We start from the raw sequence: 8824 nt of genomic DNA on the forward strand, positions 1-8824 counted from the left end.
TTGCTATCAGTTGGGCAGAAAAACATGGATCTAGGATTGTAGCAGGGGAATACAGCCTATAAGGAGGAGCGGTTGTCAGTATGAGGAACATTAGAAAAATAATTATTAAAAGCGTCAGGTGCATGTAAAGGGTAAATTAATCTACCATTTGTGTCTTTAAGGCAAATATGTATAGACCTAGATTTTCTATTTTTTTTGAGAGTATATCATTAATGGTGGACCAAATTTTTTTCAGGTTTCCTTTGCAATTGAGAATTTTTGTATAATAATAATTTTTCTTCGCTTCACGGATGAGTTTAGTGTATAAGTTTTTATAATTTTTATAATTTGATAGGTCAATGTCATCACTGGTCTTACAGGCTAACTTATATAATTTGTTTTTATGATAAGAGGAGACAATGAGGCTATGTGACATCCAGGGGCATATAGGGATATTTGTCCGGTTAGGTTTACAAATAGGAAAAGTTGAACGGATAATCTCACTTAGCCGTTGCGCAAAACCATTTGTGGCAGAATTTACCCCGTGACAATTGAAAACAGCGGACCAGTCAGTGGTTCTTAGGCAATCGATAAAATGGGTTATATTTGCAGAGCTGTAATTTCTAGTAGGTGTTGGGATATTAATTCTACAGCGTAAAGGTGGTGGTTGCAAAGGTAGTGACAAGTAAATAGGAAAATGGTCTGACAGATCCCAAAATATTATATTTGAGGACAGGTCATTTCCCAGGGAAGTGGATACAAAAATGTTATGAATTAATGTTGAAGTTGATCTCACAGGATCAACTCTACTGGGGAAAAAATTGTGGGTAGAAGACCACTCGCGGTTACTGATTCAAAAAAAGTGTCAGATTCAATATTTTTACCAACATTGAGTAGGTTGCAATTAAAGTCCCCAGGAACTATTGCCTTTTTATGGGGTAGGTTAATAAAATTAGAGAAATCATCAAACACTTACGCTATTTTGATTTGGTTCAATTTTAAGAGCAGAAGAAGCCCCAAAAGTTTGAACATAATACCCTCAGTCGTTCTTGGGATACTGCTGAGATACCTTATTGGGAATTAGCATTATCACAGTGCATTTTGATTTTATCTTAAGGCAACATTTAGTTTTTAAACATAATGGGCAAATTAGAGGGTGGGCGTGGGAGGGTGGGAGTGGAAGGGGCATTAGTTGCCCTACAAACACTTTTGACTATTAAAAAGGGCATAAGCCCTTTCTATTTTCAAACGAATGAGCCCTTTTCAAAGTTCCCACGACAACTCCTTCGATACGAAGGACCCTGGTCTAAACAACAACAAAAAAATTCACTAATCACTTTCAACTATTGAAAAGGGCACTAGCCCTTTGAATTTCCAATCGAAGGAGCCCTTTTTCAAGTTTTTACGGCAACACTTTCTATAAAAACCTTATATGCCCCCAGGGCACAACTTAAAACCCTTGCCCTGAGGGTTGTGGGGGAGAGTCCTCCTAAAAAACGTATTTTCTATCTGGAAATCTACTATGATGAACAAAATGGCTATCTCAAAATTTTGATTGGATGTGTTTGGGGGAATGATGGGCATTAGGGGGGGGGGGGCCAAGGTGCCCTCCAATCACGTTTTACAATTAAAATGGGCTCAAGCCCTTTGAATTTCCAATCAAATGAGCCCCTTTTGAATTTTTTAAGACAACGCCTTCTACAAAAACCTTATATGCCCCCAGGGCATAACTTAAAACTGTTGCTCCGAGGGTTGTGGGGGAGTGTCCTCCTCAAAAAGATATTTTCTATCTGAAAATCAACTACGCTGAACAAAATGGCTATCTCAAAATTTTGATTGGATGTGTTTGGGAGAATGATGGGCGTGGGGGGGCCTAGTTTCCCTCCAATCACTTTCGACTATTTAAAAGGGCAATAGCCCTTTAAATTTCCAATCGAATGAGGCTTTTTTGAAGTTTCTACGACAACGCCTTCTATAAAAACCTTATATGCCCCCAGGGCATAACTTAACACCATTGCCCCGAGGGTTGTGGGGGAGTGTCCTCCTCTAAAAGATATTTTCTATCGGAAAATCAACTACGCAGAACAAAATGGCTATCTCAAAATTTTGATTGGAAGTGTTTGGGAGAATGATGGGCGTGAGGGGGCCTAGTTTCCCTCCAATCACTTTCGACTATTTAAAAGGGCATTAGCCCTTTAAATTTCCAATCGAATGAGCCTTTTTTGAAGTCTCTACAACAATGCCTTCTATAAAAACCTTATATGCCCACAGGGCATAACTTAACACCTTTGCCCCACGGGTTGTAGGGGAGTGTCCTCCTCATAAACATATTTTCTATTTGAAAATCAACTACACTGAACAATATGGCTATCTCAAAATTGTGATTGGATGTGTTTGGGGGAATGATGGGCATGCGAGGGGGGGGCTAGTTGCCCTCCAATCACTTTCAACTATTAAAAAGGGCACTAGCCCTTTGAATTTCCAATAGAATGAGCCCCTTTTGAAGTTTTTACGACAACACCTGCTATAAAAACCTTATATGCCCCCAGGGCATAACTTATAACCCTTGCCCTGAGGGTGGTGGGGGACTTTCCTTCTCAAAAACATATTTTCTATCTGGAAATCAACTACGCTGAACAAAATAGCTATCTAAAGATTTTTATTGGATGTTTTTGGGGTAATGATGGGCGTGGGAGGGGGGGGGGGGCTATTTGCCCTCCAATCACTTTCTACTATTAAAAAGTGCACTAGCCCTTTGAATTTCCAATCCACTGAGCCTTTTTTGAAGTTTCCACGACAAAGCCTTCTATAAAAACCTTATATGCCCCCAGGGCATAACTTAAAACCCTTGCCCTGAGGATTGTAGGGGAGTTTCCTCCTCAAAAATATATTTTCTATCTGGAAATCTACTTTGCTGAAGAAAATAGCTATCTTAAAATTTTGATTGGATGTGTTTTGGCGAATGATAAGCGTGAGGGGGGGGGCTAGTTGCCCTCCAATCACATTCGACTTTTAAAAAGGGCACTAGCCCTTTGAATTTCCAATAGAATGAGCCCCTTTTGAAGGTTCTACAACAATGCGTGCTATAAAAACCTTATATGCCCCCAGGCTATAAGTTATAACCTTGACCCTGAAGGTTGTGGGGGAGTTTCGTCCTCAAAAACATATTTTCTATCGAGAAATCAACTACGGTGACCAAAATGGCTATCTAAAGATTTTTATTGGATATGTTTTGGGGAATGATGGGCGTGGGACGGGGGGGGGGCTATTTGCCCTCCAATCAATTTCGACTATTAAAAAGGGCACTAGCCCTTTGAATTTCCAATCGAATGAGCATTTTTTGAAGTTTCTATGACAGCGCTTTCTATAAAAACCTTATATGCTCCCAGGGCATAACTTAAAACCCTTGCTCTAAGGGTTGTGGGGGAGTGTCCTCCTCAAAAACATATTTTATATCCGGTAATCTACGACGCTGAATAAAATGGCTATCTCAAAATTTTGATTGGATGTGTTTGGGGGAATTATGGGTTTGGGGGGGGGGGCTTGTTGCCCTCCAATTACTTTTGACTATTAAAACGGGCACTAGCCCTTTGAATTTCCAATCGAATGAGCCTGTTTTGAAGTTTCTACGACAGTGCCTTCTATAAAAGACTTATATGTCCAAAGGGTATAACTCAAAACCCTTGTCCTGAGGGTTGTGGGGGAGTGTCCTCCTCAAAAACATATTTTCTATCTGGAAATGATCAACGCTCAATGAAATGGCTATATAAAAATTTTAATTTGATGTGTTTGGGGGAATGAGGGGCGTCAGGGGGGGGGGGGGGGCTAGTTGCCCTCCTATCACTTCCGACTATTAAAAAGGGCACTAGCCCTTTGAATTTCCAATCGAGTGAGCCCCTTTTGAAGTTTCTACGACAACACCTTCTATAAAAACCTTATATGCCCCCAGGGCATAATTTAAAACCCTTACCCTGAGGGCTCTTGGGAAGTGTCCTCCTCAAAAACATATTTTCTATCTGGAAATCAACTACGCTGAACAAAATGGCTATCTCAAAATTTTTATTGGATGTGTTTGGGGTAATGATGGGCGTAGATGGGGGGGGATAGTTGCCCTCCAATCACTTTCGGATATTAAAAAGGGCACTAGCCCTTTGAATTTCCAATCGAATGAGCCTTTTTTGAAGTTTCTACGACAACGCCTTCTATAAAAACCTTATATGCCCACAGGGCATAACTTAAAACACTTGCCCTGAGGGTTTTGGGGGAGTGTCCTCCTCAAAATCATATTTTCTATCTGGAGATCAACTACTCTGAACAAAATGTCTATCTAAAATTTTGATTGGATGTGTTTTTGCGAATGATGTGCGTGGGGGTGGGGTAGTTGCCCTCCAATCACTTTCGAATATTAAAAGGGGTACTAGCCCTTCAAATTTCCAATCGAATGAGCTTGTTTTAAAGTTTCTACGACAACACCTTCTATAAAAACTGTATATGCCCCCAGGGTATAACTTAAAACCCTTACCCTGAGGGTTGAGGGGGAGTGTCCTCCTCAAAAACATATTTTCTATCTGGAAATCAACTACGATGAACAAAATGGCCATCTCAAAATTTTGATTGAATGTGTTTGGAGGAATTATGGGCGTGGGGGGGGGGGGCTGGTGGCCCTCCAATCACTCTCGACTATTAATAAGGGCACTAGTCACTCCAATTTCCAATCGAATGAGCATTCTCGAAGTTTTTACGACATCTCCTTCGATGCGAAGTGCCCGGGTATGGACAAAAAAAACACATTGATGCTCCAATAATAATGCTATAATACTCCAATATTTTAGCTTCATTTTGCATTTCCTTTGTGAAATTTTGTTGGTATGTTATCCGGATAACCTTGACACCAAAGGTGTGTTCAGGAGGCTAGGGGGATTGATCTCCCTCCTCCTCCCTCAATGTGTTTGTCCGAGTAGTAGGGGAGCTATGGAATCCACAACGCCCATAAGATAGCTTTCAACGGCACCCAGGATTCCACAAAATGCCCTGGATTCCTATGACGCCTTGTTTTAAATGGTCAGCAGGGGTTTATAATGTCATAGGGTTGTTTTCTAAGAGATGTCGATGCTACGTCATGACAAACCCTCTGGATTCTACAACACGCCCTGGGAGACACGCCCCCCTGGATTCTGTAACAGCCGGAATTCCTGTGATGCCATAGAAGAAAAATCCCTGTTTTAAATGGTCAGATGTTACGTCAGTGTTTACATTTGGGGAAGAAACTCCCCCAGGATTCTGCAAGGCACTGTTTTAAATGACCTGGAGTTATGCAATAGAGGATGACAAAATCAGGGGTGACTTAGCTTCAGTATTAAAAAGAGGTCAGTTTATCAACATCTATGATATTGTAATGGAAGCTTTTAAAATATAGATATTGAAGGCGCTAACTATGGCTAAATGGAACCTACAGCGCCTAAAGTAGCAGTGGTAATCACAAGGGGTTGCCCACTAGAATTAGAATGGGACAAGATGTATGCAGAATATGTTATATCATTATGCATATTTAAGTCGGAAGAATAATTATGCTTTGCGGCAATAGTGAATATAGTGCATATATTGAGACTAAAACATGGATTGAATACATGTAATGAAGCATATTGAGGACAATTTGACTCACCCAATGAGAAAAGAGAGAAAATATATTCTTTTATTACATTTTTGACAATAAAGATGTATTATAATGATTTCTTTTTTGTTAGATATTTTAGTTGATTGTTTACTTCTCTCTCTAAGGGGACCAATAGGCATTGAGAATGTACACAAAGTAGAAACTTGCAGTGGTTAGTTTAGTCTATAATCGTCAGTGGAAGCGTCAAGAACGAAAATGGATGGATTAGAGAAACAGAAAATCTTACAGAATTTTGTAATATTGAAAAAGTGTTTACTTCTAAATGTTCAATTCCAGATGATAACCGTACAAAAGAAAAATTCTCCAAGAAAAGCTTGAAATTATCATGGAAAATGACTCTAAATCTTTGGACTATTGTATGAGGCTTATATGTGTTGGTCCGACTGCATTTACTCAGTTTATTGATGCATTAATTGAAACAAAACACAATGATATTATGGTCTTGCATTTAACCACTACTTAGATATTCATTTAAGACGGCCTTTTGTAAGACAACAAGAAATAAATCAAATAAGTTTTTTGACGCCACCTAATTATCTTTCCTCTTAGAAAACCTTACTTTTATTGATCGTGAGTCAGTTTCTTTTTGGCAGTGTGACAGTCAACACTCTAAAATGTTCTACAAATATCCACTATGTTTATATACATTGGGCAGCTGGTCCTCCTGTGACAACTTTATCCTCTATGCAACTTACATGGATGTTGATGTCTATAATGAAAAGTGTAGATTATGCAATCCATGTAAGTTGCATAGAGGATATGCTGAACAAATTAAGGACTGTAATTCCTGTCTTAAAGTGGTCTGTGACTCTCACCGTAGAGCATATCTATGCTCCAATTGTCACTACGATAAGCATGATTAAAGGGAAAATACTTAGCTCGGAACGAATGTAAAACTCCCGAACCTGATTTCAGTTTATTTTAAAGGGACTGATATCGTCGTGGTTTTAAATTGTTTTGGGAAAAATAATCTGGTCAACGTTTCAATAGCTGGAATAATAAAAGAGTACGGTTTCTACCTCATCATTGTGAAGAAACCAGCTGCAATCATTATAAACCTACAGATTTTTATTCGGATGTTTACAGAAAGTGACTCTCAATATGAGAATATCGCGTGTGTCATTACTTTAAATAGGCAAATAGAAACAAGTTGAGATTGTCTCCATAAATGAAACATTGGTGAGCACGAGCAACAATCTTTCATATTATGCAAGTTTTATACAGTTCATGTATATGGCTCCAATGTCGCATAAGAAATTGAGTGGTATTGCTATTGGATATGAACATAAAACGGACACTGACACTTGTAATATACTTAGAGATGTGAAAACAAAAGATTTGCATTTAGTCGGTAAACTAAATCATGAAATATTTAATATACCTCAATGGTTGCCTCCTAAATGTAAAGATTGATACAAAGTAAAAACTTTCACTGTCCAATTTTATTTTGAGAAAATTTGTTTTCACTGCACACGATTTAACAGTCTCTCTCATCTCGGCAATACTTCATATACGAAAACAACAAGTTTTGAGTTCTGTTACCTTGGCAAATGAAAAATTAAGAGCCTCTGGAAATAATATTAAATTGTTTGTTCCTGATATAAACACAAAATCAACGAAATATTGCTAAGAGTACACGTAGCTATGCTGATTCATCATTTATCAATGGCAAAATTCCTTCAAAACTTGCATTGGCTTTTGAAAAAATGCAAGCGCTGTTGGGTCTTGGACAAATTCTCCACATAAATATGAACTATTTGGACTTTCATCTCTTCTATGTAAAGTAAATGGAATTCCACTCTACAATCTGTTATTTTAGGAATCTTACAGGACCTTATATGAGTTGACAAGCAGTCCCTGGATCGAGATTCACAATTATATGAAAATTGGTATAACCGAAGAAACGTTAGCGAAAGCTCATGCTATCATTCTATTGGATTTGTCAGGTAATCAAGATATGACAATTGTCCGAAAGGATACTTTTTGTTTAGAGTGTACATTTTCCGAGCCATTGGAGGAGAATATTGCATTAATCTCGCTAAATCAGTTTCAAGCCTATTGGGAAATTACCCCTGACGGCATTGCTCTGTTAGACTTGGCACCATGAACACAAATAAAATAATCAATGTATTCAATTTGAATTCGTACATGTCCAAATAGAAATTCTATTGCATACCTTCGAATTTCCTTGAGCATATTCAAAGTGTGAACAATACCTTTATGATTGTTAACAGTAGCCCATCAACTGTAAAGACGGAATATTGGCATTGCATCTTTCAAAGAGCAAAGAATATTGATTTTTTTGATCTTCTTGGCTTTCCATATATGTTCTACAAGCCTAATATTAAAAATATTCTTGAGCAAAATGCAAAATATATTATTCGAAATTGGAAGCAGGTAAAACATTTATCAACCAAAACTGTGGTTTTCATGCACTATTAAATTTTATTTTTCGATGTCACGGACATACTTACAGTGACTTCCTCAACATTTATGGTGACAACCGACCATGGGACGACTTTCTAGTTGAAAATAGTCTTTCCTACCTGTACAATATAAATTTCGGTGTCCTAAGAGTGTAATGCTTTAAAAATGTACATAAATTTGTTTATTAATAGAATTTGTATTTACAAAACACTGTGTCCCTTTAGATTTCTTCTTCTGTAGGTAAGCATCAGAAATGATAAGTAGCAGCAGCTCGTAAGAATTAAACTTGTATTCATATTGGAAGGATTTAGCTTGTGTTCATATGATGCATATTATAAAATTCACATGTTACTATTTGCCTATTTGAAGTAATGACACACGCAATATTCTCATATTAAGACTCACTTTCTGTAAACAGCTGTAATGGGATAAATTTTCAAAAACCCCAAAATTTCCCAATTTAAGTTACCCAAATAAAGAATAAAATCACCCAAAATATTAACCTGGAGAGCTCGAGTAACCTACAAATCGAGCAAGACTCAAGCTTTCAATTTAACATAGTGAAACGAATGTATCTAATTATACGTTGTAATTATACCTTGTAATAAACATTGTAAGAATCTTTCCCACAGAAAAATCCAATAAATAAATTCGCCCAGGTGTCGCCAATAAATGCAATAAATATCATTTTGACCAAATCTTATATGACAGCCAACGTATAATGCAATTTGAATCTTAAGAGCT

This window comes from Artemia sp. Qi Xiang Cuo, chromosome 7 (genome assembly GCF_049724085.1).
Source record: "Artemia sp. Qi Xiang Cuo chromosome 7, ASM4972408v1, whole genome shotgun sequence".
NCBI classification, from domain to species: domain Eukaryota; kingdom Metazoa; phylum Arthropoda; class Branchiopoda; order Anostraca; family Artemiidae; genus Artemia; species Artemia sp. Qi Xiang Cuo.